Consider the following 16,564-nt stretch of genomic DNA (forward strand, 5'->3'; position numbering starts at 1 on the left):
ATACACGAGTATTACTGGTACATTATTTTGACTTTTGCACTAATCACATATCAATTTTGACTTGATATTATACTATTATACTGAAGGATAGATGTTATTATATAAAGTTTGCTGAATTAGTCACAGTATATCAAAAATATCAACTTTTCACTTGCTGAGTATTCCGACCTTAAGCTAATTGACATTGACTAGAGCTTGTTCTGATTTACTGAATTGAGCTAAACTAAACTGAATTAAATAGAGCTGAAATGAATTGTTTATGAGAGAAGAAAATTAGGAACTGAACTGAATTGAACTGAAACTAAGCTGAAAAGAACAGGCTTTAAACTGTCAAAACTATAAGTCAAATTGAGCATATAAAGAAATCTAGTCGATACATCAACCCTTGGGATTTGTGATAACCCAAAAAAAAATGGAGAAACAAGAGAATCCATCATCACCTATTCTCTCTCTTAGCCTACCACTACCAAAAGAAAATGAAAAACTTCATGATTTCATGGAGATTGACCTGAAAAATAAAAAGGGAAGTTATAATAATAGTTGTAGTTTAGTGAAAGAAACCAAGAAACAAGTATGGTTAGCAGGGCCATTGATAATAGTTGGGTTATTAACATTTTCATTGCATGTAATTTCTCTAATGTTTGTGGGTCATCTTGGTAAGTTACCTCTTGTTGCTGCTTCATTGGCTACTTCCTTTGCTTATGTTACTAGATTCAGCGTTTTGGTTAGTTGCTCTTCATCTCTTTGACTAAACCTTTTTTTGCTTTTTAGAGTATAATGGTTTTTACATACTAAATAGATCTGGATTGAAGTTTTCGTATATAGTTTCGTTGTTTCTACTTCACCTATAGATTATGATGAGTACAAGTAGCACGCGTGGCTTCATGTATATTTTGTTGGAGTTTTCCTCACTAGTAATGCAAATCGGAGTTTCATCAAGTGAGTGTGCAAAGAGTTATAGAGGGAATGATGGAGAATGCAAGTCTAGGGGATTGATCAAGGCCGAGCTAGAAAGAGAGCTAGAGCTCGGATGCTGGGAATGCCTACGGGATGGTCAAGCTAGAGCTCGTTGCCATCAGTAGTGTCCAGCAGATCCGAGCTATAGCTCTCCTACGCGTGAGCTACTAGCTCGCTTCTTCTTTGGCTAGCTGGAGACCCGAGCTATAGCTCTCCTACGGGAGAGCTACTAGCTCGCCCCCTGTTTTCACTTGTGGCAGTCCGAGCGAGAGCTCCCTGCAAGTGAGCTATAGCTCTCTACTCGCAAGCCCAACCGAGTATATAGGCCTTGCGTGAGGCTCAAGCTGCTTGTCTCTTTTCCTTATTACTCCTATAAATACAACTCATTGACCTTTATTAAAAACCAAGTTTATTTCATTATTGAAATAACCTAAACACAAAACAAAACCTACTCTTTGAGATCTGAACAGTTCTTGAGTAATTCCACGCTTCGGGTTCGGGTACACGAATTACGAAGGAGAGTTGCGTTAAACTTGGGGGGCGTGCGTCATCAGGAAACCTGTACCGGTGGTGGCGTATTTCGCTTCTAAGGCAGTGGATTATTGTTCCACGGCGCGACTGTGAGTTGAGATCTTCAATCAAGTATTTTTCCCTTTCATGTTCTCTATTTTGTTATTGGAATCAACAGGTATTTTACCAACAATTTAGAAGCGAAATAGTATTTTATTTATACTGTTGATTCCTTGTGTATAGCGTTTTGTTCGATCATATGACGAGGGAAATTGATGTTAATTCTATTTGTCGATTATTGTTTACGGGTTAATTTAATTTGGTTAATTAAATCAAGAATTCAAAGCAGTCAGAAGCTAATTGTTCTTGCCTCATGATTGATCGCATACCGAGATACCCGTGTCAAGTGCCGACAATTACCCCTTAAATTTGTTGGCTATTCATTGATTAAAGAAGCCAAATTGGTCCTTTTTTTATGTTTTGGTGGTTCTTTTAATATTGGTTTAAAAGAGATAATAATCTCATAATTTCATTAAATTAAAAAGGGGATTATGCTGCTACTGTAACGCCGTCTTCATGGGGTCTTTAATATTGAAGTTGGGCGTCAAGAATCAATATATATGCAATGATTATGTTGCTGTCAAGACTATATTATTAATAGTGATTTACTAGTTAAATGAACTTTTATGATGGCATTATTAATGATGAGATTCGTGGACCAATGCTCCTATGAGCTGAGGGTGTTGTGGACGACGATGATATCAAAGGATGTAACTGCGGATGGAAATTACCAAGGCTCGTTACAGCTCTTTAGTGTTTTGAAATGTCAAGTTTGGTCTCATTGGATTTCTAGTAGCAGCTGACTTGATGAAGTCTCGTAAAGGTGCTGAGTGCTCTACATTAATGGAGAAGCAATGCACGACTAATCATGCTTGGAGGTAAGTCCTTCTCAATTTATTTAAGTTATTTCTAACTCTACTCTATATAATATGTTTATTATTATGTGCCCCTGTATATATGCATAATTTATTATTATGAGCTATTGTAAGGTAATGTGGAGATGAGATGAGTTAGATCTTGTAACTGACTAGTATGTTAGTTTTACTCTTGTAAAATGAGTGGTTTTGAGGAGGAAGGTCTCCGTAAAAGACGTTTATATGTGGCTATTTGCTTGTTGGTTTGCAAGTAATTTATTTCTGCTAATGTATGTTTCGTCCAATGGTAACTTATTTATGTTCATGGACTATAATGTGTTTTGTCCTAGTAGATTAGGGATGACATTTGTTCTATCTTACGATAGTGTTTTTGTTGTTATTTCTCCTAATCATGGATAAAGTTTCATTTAGCACGGAGTATGTGATAAGCTTGTAAGTGTCCCTTTTTTAGATTAAAAAGGGGATTTAGAATTATTGGTTCTTTTAATTCTTGTGATCTTAATTAGCTTTGTTCACGAACTTGAAATGTATTTATTTTGCTAGAGGTTTAGCAATTATTTTTCTTGTTGATGGTCTAGATGAGACCGGGTTGTTTTTCGTGCTTATTATTAGCAGAATTAAAAAGGCTTGACTTAGCAAAGCTAGAATGGCCATGCAAGTTTGAAGTGTAAGTGCCCACATGAGGTAAGGATGGGAATTAACATTCTATATGTCTTTAAAAACTATTAATATTCTGTGAATGTTAGTATTGTGGGGGTTGCAGATATGTATCAGTTGTTTATTTGTTTAGTAAGTATTTCACCCAAGAATTTGGTTGATACTCCCTATTTTGTTATCTGATTCATGATTATTTTCATGTGGTATTCATGATGTGGGGGTTTCCAATAATAAAGAATTGACTTCTAGATATGTTTCACGTAAAGCATGAAGGCTTGTGGGACTGTGGGTGATATGTATGCTGAATATCTGCTACGTTTATCATGTACGAGCTTGATATGTTAAATCCTTGAAATGTCTCAAGTATATGTTTTCCTATGACATGACATGTTAGTTTTGCTCGTTCATAGGATTTGTTCTTGCTTCATAAGCTTTATTCTGCCAGTAAAGTTGATGAGTTCATCATCTAAGGTGTATTGGAATAAAGCTTAAACTAGTGTTATATCATCTTGGTTTTTCTTTCTTGATCGAAAGTTATATGTAGATGTTTGTTGTGTGGTATATATTCATGTAGTGGTGAATGGAAAAATCCTGAACCATATGGATAAACCTGATTGACTAGTTGTGGAAAGAAGCATGTTAACGCGAGTTGTGCACTCTCTTTGAGTCTGATATCCTTGAGAAGAGTATATCTTGCCTTGCTATTAGAAATCCATCTGTTGTAAGTATCTTTCAAGGTGAGTTGAAAGGTGGTTGATTGGAAATGGGCTAAAGGAAAGATACTATGTTGTTAGGATTTATTCTGTAAGTTTGGTGCTGACCAACTCTTATGACTCACCTGGTTTGTTCTAAGCTTGTCTGGTTTGCAGTAAGGTTGCTTAAGCTTCCTAGCATGATTGATTGTAAATCAAGGGTGTGTATTTTAAAACGCATGCACATGTGACAACTTAGAAGATGAGGTATTTTTTGCTCATGGTGTTATATCCTTTGTGATATGTATGGTGAGTGGGGGTTAGATTTGAGTACTCTAACTTGTTATGTTAAGTTTTTCTTGGCATGTGAGTTGAACTTCTTGATGTATGTGTGATGTTACTATGGTTCGCATTGATAGAGTTCATTTGCTAGAATGATCATAAGTTGTTAACTTCACATGCATGTTGTTAATTGAGATAAAGATGTATGTGTGTCTCTAAGACAAGAGACAAGTACAAGATAATGTGATAAGCAGAATGGTTCTAGGCAGTATGCCGATGAATTAACAAAGGTACGCATCAATCTCATTATTGTGATGTAGAGAAAGTGGTTTGGTAAATTATATTTATCATGTCTAAGCCAGAGTTATTTTCGTGATTTGGCCTTGATGTTTGATTCAAATGTGCTAATGATTTGCAATCTAAATGATGAACAAAAAATTCTTGACGTGTAGTGGTTTTGTTGTAAACTATATTGTTCATTCTGTTTGTCAAGAGAGAATTACTCAATTATTGTTTGAGTTTCAGTTAGTACAGGGATGAAGGTTAAAGTGAGAAAGTTTCTCAAGTACCTATCCAGTAAACTATAAGAGACAATGATTGAATGAACAACGATGATTAGTTGAACCTCTTCAGTGTATGATTTTTACATGATGAAGAGTGGTGCTCTATTTCGAGTGAGCTACAAAAAAAATTGTTGTACACTATCCATTATGAAGCAAAGGTTCATTAGATTGGATGACATGGTCAAGAAGATGATTGTTGCAAAAATTAATCTCTGGAAGTTTGTCCATTGTGGGGGTGAGTTGATCCTCATGTTCTCTACATTATTTTTCACAAGTGTCTATGTATGTTGTCAGGAACTACAGATGTAGTGACAAAGTTAGACAGATCTTGTGGAGATGATACTCATGTTAGAGTACGTGAAAGCAAAGAAGAATCAAGCAGGTCCTTATACTAGGATGAAGCACAGGTAAGTGCTTAATTGTCTAAGAGAATATATTTAAGATCCTGTGGGGTATTTTAAATTATTCTAGTGACGAAGTTTAAAAGTTGAGTCTACATCCTGAAGTGATCTGGCGTAATGACCCTCTAATTTATATAGTTATGAGATGCTTTGGTAGACTTGTTGCTTGATGCTTGTAGGTTGAGCTTTAAGTGCTCTTAATATGTCCATAACCCAGATTGGGTGATCAATTGTGACAGCTTACATGGACACACCGAAATGTTTAAATTTGTTGAACTTTTGTTCTTAATGGGTCTGGAGCCTTGTTTTGGTTGACTCATTGTTGGATTTACACCATTTATGTTTATTGAATCTATAACCTTTTTCAGTGGTTTGTTGATCGGGTGGATTCAGTAAGGTTGAGCGTGTCTCTTAATGTCATTTGTCCAGTTATTCTTTGAGCAAGGATTGATAATGGTTCTTAAGTGGATTTAAGACCGTTAGCCCAGTGGCTCTTAGAGTAGGATTGATAATGACACCGAAAGTGGAAGGTTGAGCATTGCTTGCTCTTAATACTACTAGCCCAGTTGCTTGAGAGGTGGGAACGATAGTGATTCTTAAATAAATTAGAATCACTAGCCCTGATACTTCTCGAGTAGGGAACGATAGTGGTACCGAATGACCTGAGGTTGGGAGTATCCCTTAATGCATCTAGCCTAAGAGCTCATTGAGTAGTGGATTGATAGATGCACCGTCGAGTTGATAGGGTTGAACTTTTCGTTCTTAATGTTCTTATTCCACTGCACAGAAAATCTTGGGTTTGCAAGGTGCTTGAATGTGTTTTAAGCCTGCAAGGAAAGACCCTAGATGTGCTGGGAATGTGTATTTTATACACAGACGGAACACCTACGTGAGTACGAGGGGTGGCCTCCTTCAAGGGAAAATTGTGGTGTAGTTTTCCTGAAGTACTCATGAGAGCCCAAGGTGTAGGCCGAGATTGGCGGAGTTGCTTAAGCTCTAAAGTCAAGGTATGTGCATTCAAGGTCCCTTCCTCGCTCCTAGGAGTTCAAATCTTAGGATACTCACTAGGGAAGTGTTGAAAACCTTGTGTACTAATGTGTTAGTTCAAACCTTTGGATACTAGCATTTAAGTACTAAGACTTTCATTTTACTGTTCAGATTTCATGATCTCATGTCCATTTTGCATTAGTGGGGGATTGTTGGAGTTTTCCTCACTAGTAATGCAAATCGGAGTTTCATCAAGTGAGTGTGCAAAGAGTTATAGAGGGAATAATGGAGAATGCAAGTCTAGGGGATTGATCAAGGCCGAGCTAGCAAGAGAGCTAGAGCTAGGATGCTGGGAATGCCTACGGCATGGTCGAGCTAGAGCTCGTTGCCATCATTAGTGTCCAGCAGATCCGAGCTATAGCTCTCCTACGCGTGAGCTACTAGCTCGCTTCTTCTTTGGCTAGTTGGAGATCCGAGCTATAGCTCTCCTACGGGAGAGCTACTAGCTCGCCCCCTGTTTTCACTTGCAGCAGTCCGAGCGAGAGCTCCCTGCGAGTGAGCTATAGCTCTCTACTCGCAAGCCCAACCGAGTATATGGGCCTTGCGTGAGGCTCAAGCTGCTTGTCTCTTTTCCTTATTACTCCTATAAATACAACTCATTGACCTTTATTAAAAACCAAGTTAATTTCATTATTGAAATAGCCTAAACACAAAACAAAACCTACCCTTTGAGATCTGAACAGTTCTTGAGTAATTCCACGCTTCGGGTTCGGGTACACGAATTACGAAGGAGAGTTGCGTTAAACTTGGGGGGCGTGCGTCATCAGGAAACCTGTACCGGTGGTGGCGTATTTCGCTTCTAAGGCAGTGGATTATTGTTCCACGGCGCGACTGTGAGTTGAGATCTTCAATCAAGTATTTTTCCCTTTCATCTTCTCTATTTTGTTATTGGAATCAACAGGTATTTTACCAACATATTTGAAGTATGCATGTATTGTCATAACGTATACTCGTACCTCGTAAATAAATTGTGAGAACAAACACAACATTGATATCATTAGATTAGTAACGAAGCTAATTATAGGTGGCAAATGGATCATTTGGTTTAAATTTGACTTATTTGAGAGAGGTCAATGTTAGTCAAGTTACTTCGGGGGTTATAGTCAATTTGATTGTTATTATAAATAATAGATGATCAATCTTAGCTTTGCTCATTCAAGTTAAGTTAATTCGAATAGATAAAATATTGATAAGAGTCGAATTTGAGTCATCCAATTTAAGGTACAATTGGGTTAGTTTTGATTGTTTTGAGAAATTGTAGGATAAGTGTAACTAGTTCATTCATTTCTTAATTAAATAAACTTAATACCAAGGCCTTTGACACATTTTGGTCATCGTAAAAAGCCCTTTAATTTTATGATAAACGAACTAAGAGTTGTGAGTAAGTTTAATAGCTAGTTATAAAATTGAAACTGGTATTGTAGATTGTAGATTAGTGTAGTATTTGCCTACATTCAACCCCAACTTTTTGTACTAATTAATGACATATGTTCTTTATTTCCCTTTCTTTTGAGCAGTTGGGAATGGCAAGTGCATTAGAAACCGTATGTGGTCAGTCATACGGTGCAAAATAATACAAAATGGTAGGCGTACACACACAAAGAGCCATGTTGGTGCTTTGTTTAGTAAGTGTCCCAATCTCCATAACATGGTACAACACCAAATATATTCTAGTTGTTGTTGGACAAGACCACATGATAGCATCAGAAGCTGCATCATACGTTAAGTCCATGATCCCTGGCCTAATCCCCTACGGTTTAATTCTGTGTCTTTTTCGATATTTTCAAACTCAAAATATGGTCTTTCCAATGATACTTAGCAGTGGAATTACTACTTTATTGCACATAATAATATGTTGGTCATTGGTATTTACATTTAGCCTTGGAAGCAGAGGAGCTGCCATTGCTAATGTTGTATCATATTGGATCAATTTGGTGATATTAGCTCTCTATGTTCAATATTCTTTGTCGTGTTCCAAGACTTGGAATGGCTTCTCGATTGCATCGTTACAAGGTATACCGGCCTTTTTGAGACTTTCCATACCTTCAACCGCTATGCTATGGTAAACTTCGTTTACATTGCTTGAATCCTTTTTTTCTTCATATATATATATATATATATATATATATATATATATATATATATATATATATATATATATATATATATATATATCGAATCCAACAAGTGTATGTGTCATTAAATACGAGATTACCAACAAGTTAAGACTTTTCTCATTATTTAATAAGACAATTTGGTAAGGCTTTTACCTTGGATTTAAAAGGGTGTTTTTTTTTTCAAATCATACCAATTAAGGTTGCTTAGCTTGGAGCCTCAGAGGGGAGGAACCCCTAAACTTTCCCACCTATTTCCGATAATATATATGGCCTATTCTTCTCTTACGTAAATTCTAAATTATTATGAGTTTTCTATGTATTATAATTTTCAACAGCTTGGAATTTTGGTCATTCGAGATGGTCATCCTCTTATCAGGTTATCTGCCGAACCCAGTGTTAGAAACTTCAGCACTCTCTATATGGTTAGTACTTAAAAATATGTACACCATATAGTGGGTATTTGATTTGTTTTCTTGTGAGAGAAAAAATGTGCAAGATATATACGAAGTATGTATTAATGGTTATATGTTATGCTATGAATGTTGCAGCCTCAATCTCATCACACTTGTTTGGGTTATTCACAAAGGCTTGAGTGGTGGAGTGAGGTAAGTATTTTAATATCAAGATCTTCTGTATGTGTCAACGCCTCCAAGTTAAGTTAGTGCAAGTTTTTTAAACACCTACCCTACTCTGACTTAACTCTGATTCTAACATATTTTAATAATCAACTTTAAATTAAACTTAATATGATTTTTCCAACGGAAATTTCACCAAATGCAACTCAGCAATTTAAAAATTCACCAAATGCCATCGGACTTTTCAGAATTCACCAGATGCCACCCAGTTTTTAAAAAATTCATCCAGTGTCATTAATGACCAACGGCCGTTAACTCCGTTAGTAATTAGGGGTTAATCATGACACGTGTCATGACATAATTGGATCATTTATCTTAATTCATAAAAATAAAAATAAAAAAACAAAAAAACAAAAAAAGTTAAAAAAAATTAAAAAAAAACCCCAAAATTTTCCCAGCCACCCCGACCACTGCCAAACCCTAACCCCTCCCCTCATCTCGCCGGAAAACGGTCGGTCACCACCGGAACCACCAACAATCGGCCGGCCGACCATGTAGCTCCCCACATGACCCACCATGCACCCCAAAACCACCCACGCTGCTCAACCCGACCCCAAAAACCACCTACACATCCGCCCCGACCCCAAAAACCACCCGTAAAAAGCCCCTCCTCCCTTTCCCCACCTTAAAATCGGTCGTTTCGACGGTGGGAGAAGGGAGGAGAGGCTTTTTTACTGGTGGTTATTAGGCTCGGGGTGGCTCTGTGGGTGGTTTTTGGGGTGGGTGATGTTCGTGTTTGTGGTTTTATGGGGTCGGGGCAGTTTGTGAGGGAGGTTTTGGGGGTCGGCGGTGGGTCAGGTAGGGAGCTACAAGGTCGACTGGCCGATTGTTGGTGGGTCCGGTGGTGACTAGCCGTTTTCCGGTGAGATGAGGGGAGGGGCTAGGGTTTGGCAGTGGTCGGGGTGGCTGGAAAAATTTTGGGGGTTTTTTTTAATTATTTTTTTTTAATTTTTTGTATTTTTTTAACTTTTTTTGTATTTTTTAAAAAATTTTATGAATTAAGATAAATGGTCCAATTATATTATGACACGTGTCATGATTAACCCCTAATTACTAACAAAGTTAACGGTCGTTGGTCATTAATGGCACTGGGTGAATTTTTTTAAAAGTGGGTGGCATTTGGTGAATTCTGAAAAGTCCGATGGCATTTGGTGAATTTTTAAATTGCTTAGTGGCATTTGGTGAAATAGCCGATTTTCCCAAATCAAGTCATTATCAATTGTACTAACAAGTACGGAATACTATCCATTAATAATGACTTATAACCATATGTAACCTAAAGTAAGCTCACGGAAACAGTATTTTCTCTTAGGTCTTGTTTTTGAAGATATTTTCAGTTCAGTTTAATTTGGTTTAGTTTAGTTTGGTTCAATTCAGTTTAATTAGCTTAGTTCAGTTCAATTTAGTTTATCTTAAGTTAACTTAATTAGCTCAAATCAGTTCAACTATTAATTTAGCTCAAAAGAATAGAGCCATAGTATATAAATGTTGTAATAAGAAGATTTTATTAATTATCCTTTTAATTTTTTAAATTGTGCTTAATTTCTCCAGCACTCGAGTCTCCAACGAATTAGGAGCTAGTAATCCACAATGTGCAAGATTAGCAGTTCATGTGGCTTTAAGTATGACGATTTGCGAGTGCATTTTAGTGGGATTACTTCTCATGATGTTACGAGATGTTTGGGGTTATGCATACACTCAAGATTTGGAAGTTGTCAAATACTTGGCTACTATGATGCCCTTAATAGTAATAGCCAATTTTTTAACCGGAGTAACATGTGTTCTTTATGGTAATACTGGTCTTTTCTGTACTCAATATTCGTTCAATTATTTTCATTCACTTGCGTTTCTCTTAGATTTTTATATATCATTGTTTCGACATTTTAATTGTTGCTTATACTCGTAACTCGTTTATGGTTGTGAACATGTAGGTATTGCTAGAGGATGTGGTTGGCAAAAGATTGGTGCATATATCAGTCTAACTTCCTTCTATCTCATAGGCCTTCCGATTTCTATTCTATTAGCATTCCTTATGCACATTGGAGGGAAAGTAAATACATATTATTTTTCCTTTCACTTTATTATTTGACTTCGAACATATATTAAACATATATTGAGTATATATTGTCATTTGATGCTTATTTGTTGATCTGATCATGTTACTTGTCCTTAAAACTCCCTATCCTTTTTGTTGTAGGGTCTCTAGTTAGGATTTATTAGCGCGTTCCTCATTCAAGTCTTATCTCTGTCAGCTATTACAATTAATACAAATTGGGAGAAAGAAGTAAATCGTTCTAACTACTCTAATTTCTCATTATTTTATTCAAAATCTTGACTTGATACTCAATAAACATCGTTTGCATCACTTGTGTTTTAATACTAAATTAAAGTTTATATTTAATTTTAAGCTCCACTTTACATATGATCGCTCCACTATATGAAAGTGTAACTCGAAATATTATTAAAAAAATGGTCGCTTTAATGATGAAAATATACTTGTAAAAAAGATCAATTTTAACTTATTGTATATATTATTATATTGTTGTTCGTGGATTAGTGATTACCTTGTCTCTAATCTTGTTCTAACACAACCATTTTTTTTCCAGGCCAAGAAAGCCACGATTAGAGTTTTTGGATCCAATATTCCTGAAGATGAATCACAAGCTCTATATATCATGGAAGATGGAAGACCCCTATGCCATGACAGAGATAAAGGAAGCAAAGTGGATCAATGGAAACACACATGCAACACATAACTAATGCATATGGCTGGATTAGGAAGTTCATGCAATAATTACTCTAGTCATAAATGACAATGACAGTGACAGTTGTCCATTGATATTTTTACATCTCATGTGGTATAATATTATACTACTATAAGATCTTAAAGTACCAATAAGCTTGTTAATATTTTTAAACTTTATGTTGATACAATTATTACACTAATGTAAGGTTTACAAAAACCAACACACTTGTATTATCATTCATAGGATTCACTCATGCATGACTAGAGTAATTTTAGGTTCAGACAACCTTGCAGATTGATGGGGGATGATGGACCGCTACCTGGTATAAGCTACCCCGCCCAATACCAAGTGACGTCAAATTTTTATTTTTTTTAATTTTTTTTTATTTTTATTTTTTTTGATATCTTTTATTTAAGATAAATAACAGTACTTAATGACTTAATAACAGTATTTGATAAATTAATAACAGTACCTTAATTTAATATAACAGCTTTTAATAATACACTGATTTTTACTATAATCCGATCTGATAATTACTTTAAATGACTTTTAACGGTACTAGTTATCACAACTCTACTACTTATATATCAAAATAAATTATTTTAACAGTTTAAAAGCCCACCATGCTTCGCAATAATAGTTATTTAACTAGAGAGTTTTGACCAATACCTGAACTTAGTCAACAATGGAACCTCCGGCGTTCTGAGCTTCCGGCTTTATCAAGGTAGCTAACCCCAACCCTGTCTTCCTTAGATCAGGCTCAGCACAGATCTAATTTGTTTCCTACCTTAGACCGTAATCTCTAATTAGACAATCCTTATTGTGTTTATGATGGAACTAAATAGACAGATAACTCATTTGATATATAAGGTTCAAGAGGATAACGTTCCCTTCTTGAACGAAACTTTTATTTAATTTGAAAAGATTACAACACTCATATATTACAACAAACACACAAACTGAAAGCTTAAACAGACATAAGCTGAACTAGAGTTTTTCTCTACTTTAAGAGAGATGGAGAACCAATCTGTCTCTTAAGGTGAGTATTTTTCTCTAGAGGACTCTCTAATGCTTTCAGAGCAATTCTCTAGCTAACTCTTCCAACTCTGCCTTCACTTCTTGACCTAAGTCCCTTTATATAGGGACGCAAATTTACATAGGATCCTTATCCTCAGCAAGCAATTCTACACCATTGCTTTTTTACAAAGACACTTTAAGACAGAAACAATTAATAAAACGTGGCTACAGTAAAGATGCCTTGAATTATTGCTGGTGTGGGCTCATGCATTCATAATTTCATCCATCATCATTTCTTGTAGGCCTCCCTCACTATCTTTACTGTCTTCGTACATAGGATTCTCTCTGCAAAGGTCTGCGACACACTTGGCTGCATACTCTTCATCCCAACTCATGAATGCTTCAAACAGATACTCATAGCCTTCAAATGACAGAAACTTTCCTCTTTCGATATCTTCTAAATATTTGTAGATTGACTCGGTATTGTTTATGTCATCTACTAAATATTCTTTCATCTCATTAGGTACCACAATTGTTGTGTTACCAACACGAAATATGACAAGAGGAATTTCTTTCCTTTTTATAAAATCGTTAAGATATTGTGAAATGTAGAAAAATCCCAATGCTCTTGCTTCAGTTGGATTTCTAACCGTCTTCTGACGAATTAGTATGGGATCTTTGCAATACCTCACTCCCCCAAATACTATTAAGTAATGCGGTGGACTAACTTTTCCTTCTTTAACTTCGATGTTAGCACATTGTACCTTTACGCTTAACCGAAATTCGTCTTTTTTGTCTTCACAATATTTTCGAACCTTGTTGAATGCGTACTGCTGGAACTTGGTAAGTCTTGGAAAGAAAGAGTCATTAGGAGTAGGGAATTCATAAAAATCATGTACCATTCCATAATCCCAAGCCTTGTAATGTATACTAATGAATGGAGCATTTTTATTAAGAGGATATGGGTAGATTCGCAATGATGCAACTTTAGAGTTTTTGGGAAACTCTACTCTTTCTCCCCATAGATCTCGAAGATCAAAGAATTTACTGGACCTTGTAGCCACCAACTCGTACCATGTCCTAAAATCATTATCTCTTATTTTGTTTAATATTATATTCCGTACATCAGGAATGAGCTGAAATAACATAATTATTATCTCGAACATCAATATCCTTTGGACTGCTCGATGGCAACCCTTAATTAAACCATCTCGCGAACGTTGTTTTGTTGATATAATCAAGCCTTGCATTAAGGCCCAATTGGAGGGTGAAACCCGCTCCATTGCCTTCTCGGTCTCATCAATGAGATTTTTCCTCTCTACATCCATCTTTTGAAGTTGGTATGCAGGAGGTTTTTGTGTAGTCTTGAGCTTCTTGGACGACATTAGCTAATTCTCTGGTCAAGCTGTCTGCCAAAGAATTCTTTGTTCCCTGTATATGTTCAACAGTAAAGATAATTGGTTAAGCCATAATTGCCAATGCAGGAGTCTCCCTTGCGCTTGCATATTAGACAAATTCTTTTTAACAAAACCGAGTATGCCTTTGCAATCTGTTCTTATTAAGAACTGTTTAGGGGTTAAGAAGATTAAAAACTTCTCGATCCCTCTAATAACTGCAATGATTTCCTTTTGCATTGTAGGATAGTTTAACTCAACTTTATTAAAACTTCCACTGCTATATCTGCAAAGTCTTTTTCCTTCTTTTATTTTTAACACAGCACAGCACTCCAGTGCTCATTACTAGCATCTGTTTCAAGGATTAAATCATCTTCACTAGTAGGTAGTGTTAGTACAGGAAGGTCTTTACACATAGCTTTTAAATCTTGAACAATTTTGGAATCACTTTCCTTCCAGTTCCAAGTTATTTCTTTCTTGAGTTTTTTCTGTAATGGCTTCCTTAATAAAGCAAAATTTTCTATAAAATCAGAAGCATAGGTTAAACATCCTAGAAACCTTTCTAGTTGCTTTCTATCTTCAATTTTATCAGGAAATTTTTCAATCTTTTCTAAAATATGTTTTTGCAATATTATTTGTCCTGCTTTAATTTCTAATCCAAGAAACTCAATTTCTTGTTTAGCATAAACACATTTATCCTTTCCAAGGATTATACCATGCTCTGCACATTTTTGAGTTACTGCTTTAAGATCATTCTTATGTTGTTCTAAATCTTTTGAGAATATTAGAATATCATCTATATAGACCAAACAACAATGATTAAGTTCTCTAAAAATATTATCCATTCTTCTCTGAAATATTTATGGAGCATTTTTTAATCCAAAAGGCATTACTAGCCATTCATAATGTCCTTGAGGGGCACTAAATGCAGTTAAAGGAATGCTTTCTTCTTCCATTTTAATTTGTCAGTAGCCACTCTTACAATCCATTTTAGAAAACCATGTGGCTCCTTGTATTCTATTAAATAACACAGTTTTATTAGGAATATTATAGCCATCAAAAACAGTATTATCATTTAGTTGTTTATAATTAATAACCATTCTAGCTTTACCTCTTTTTTCTTCTGCATGATTTCTTACCATGAATGCTGGACTATTATGAGGACTTTTGCTATTCCTAATTAGCTTTTTATTAAGCAACTCTTTTATTTGTTCATCAAACTCCTGAATATCTTGGTAGGTATAAACCATTTGTCTCACTCTAATAATCTTATTGGGATTTGTTAGAGTTATCTTAGCAAATGCTTTATCCTTTTCCCAATGTTCTAAAGGATTTGTTGAATATAATTTTTCGCATAGTTTTTCTTGTTGCTTATTTATCTGATATATTAATGATGAATCACACTCAGAAATTCTAAGTGCAACCTCTCGTTGTGTAGGAGTAACCCTATCACCACGCTGGCTGCGCGTAAATTCCATTGTCTGATGAGTATATGCCTTTGTTATTTTCTGTATGGGAACAGAATGACCATTAATAGTAAAGGTTATTTGATCAATAGTTTGAGTGCATGGGGAGTATAATCTTTGAAAATTATTTCCTATTATCATATCATGACTAGGTTGATTAGTTGCCCATAAAATGGGAATAACACATTGAACTCCTCCAATTTCTATTTTTAAATCTTCAATTATCTCTGTATGCATCATGACACTATTATTAACAATTCTAACTTGCATAGGATTTTTGGCCTTTTTCCACAAGAATTCTGGAAATAATGATTTCTTTCCAAAACATGTAGAACAACCACTATCAATATATGCACATAGTCTATATTTATTGTAATCCTCAATGCATATATCAATTGGATTATAAATGCTATTAGGATTAGTACTGGATATTTCATTACAAGCTTCCATTTGCATATTAACTTCATCCTCATATACTGGTTCACTTACAGTTTTGGTTTTATATCCAATTACCTTTCTTTTATCAATAGGATTATTTGGATCTTCATTTAACTCGAAATTAGAACATGATCCCATATCAATGCTATGCCTTGCCGGTTGTTTTAAGGCTTTTTTGCTTTTATATTTTTCATTTAGTTTCTTTAGTAGAACTAATATTTCTTCTTCATCCTCTTCTGGCTTTTCATCACCTTGTTTTTTCATTTTTATTATTGTTGAATTTTGTCTACTTAGACTTGGTGTTATAAAACTCAGATTTCTCTGTAATTTAGGCTTTGTATTCATTCCAATATGAAGTAGTCCTGATTCATCAATTAACATCTTACTAACTGCAGGGTTCATAAAGAATTCTTCCCAAGTTTTTTCAATTTCAATTTCATTAGGATTTACCTTTATAGGTATAATTTTCTTCTTAGGACCTCCTCCTTGCTCATATTTTTGAGCATCGACTATTTGTTTCTTAAAAGATGAGTCTATAATGTTTACCAACTTATAAACCACCTTCCATCTTAATTGTATGGGTCGTGTTCCTTTATGCATTTTCACTCCTTCTGTTAATAGCTTGATAGCTAAGAACTTTGACGCAAAGGAATCCTCTAAACTCACATAATATCTAGGTTCACATATATAGCTTACCGTTCCTTGA

The 16,564-nt window shown here is 35.3% G+C and overlaps 1 pseudogene across 1 annotated transcript; it reads left to right on the plus strand.

Moving 5' to 3' along the window:
* The first annotated feature begins 401 nt into the window (after positions 1-401).
* LOC145636661 (protein DETOXIFICATION 16-like) lies at positions 402-11,552 on the plus strand (annotated as a pseudogene). Its single transcript, XR_014114142.1, has 8 exons — positions 402-724; positions 7,562-8,106; positions 8,497-8,583; positions 8,710-8,766; positions 10,348-10,586; positions 10,728-10,846; positions 10,994-11,080; positions 11,403-11,552. The product of XR_014114142.1 is annotated as a protein DETOXIFICATION 16-like (transcript).
* Positions 11,553-16,564: the final 5,012 nt, after the last annotated feature.

This window comes from Chenopodium album, chromosome 6 (genome assembly GCF_948465745.1).
Source record: "Chenopodium album chromosome 6, dcCheAlbu1.1, whole genome shotgun sequence".
NCBI classification, from domain to species: Eukaryota; Viridiplantae; Streptophyta; class Magnoliopsida; order Caryophyllales; family Amaranthaceae; genus Chenopodium; species Chenopodium album.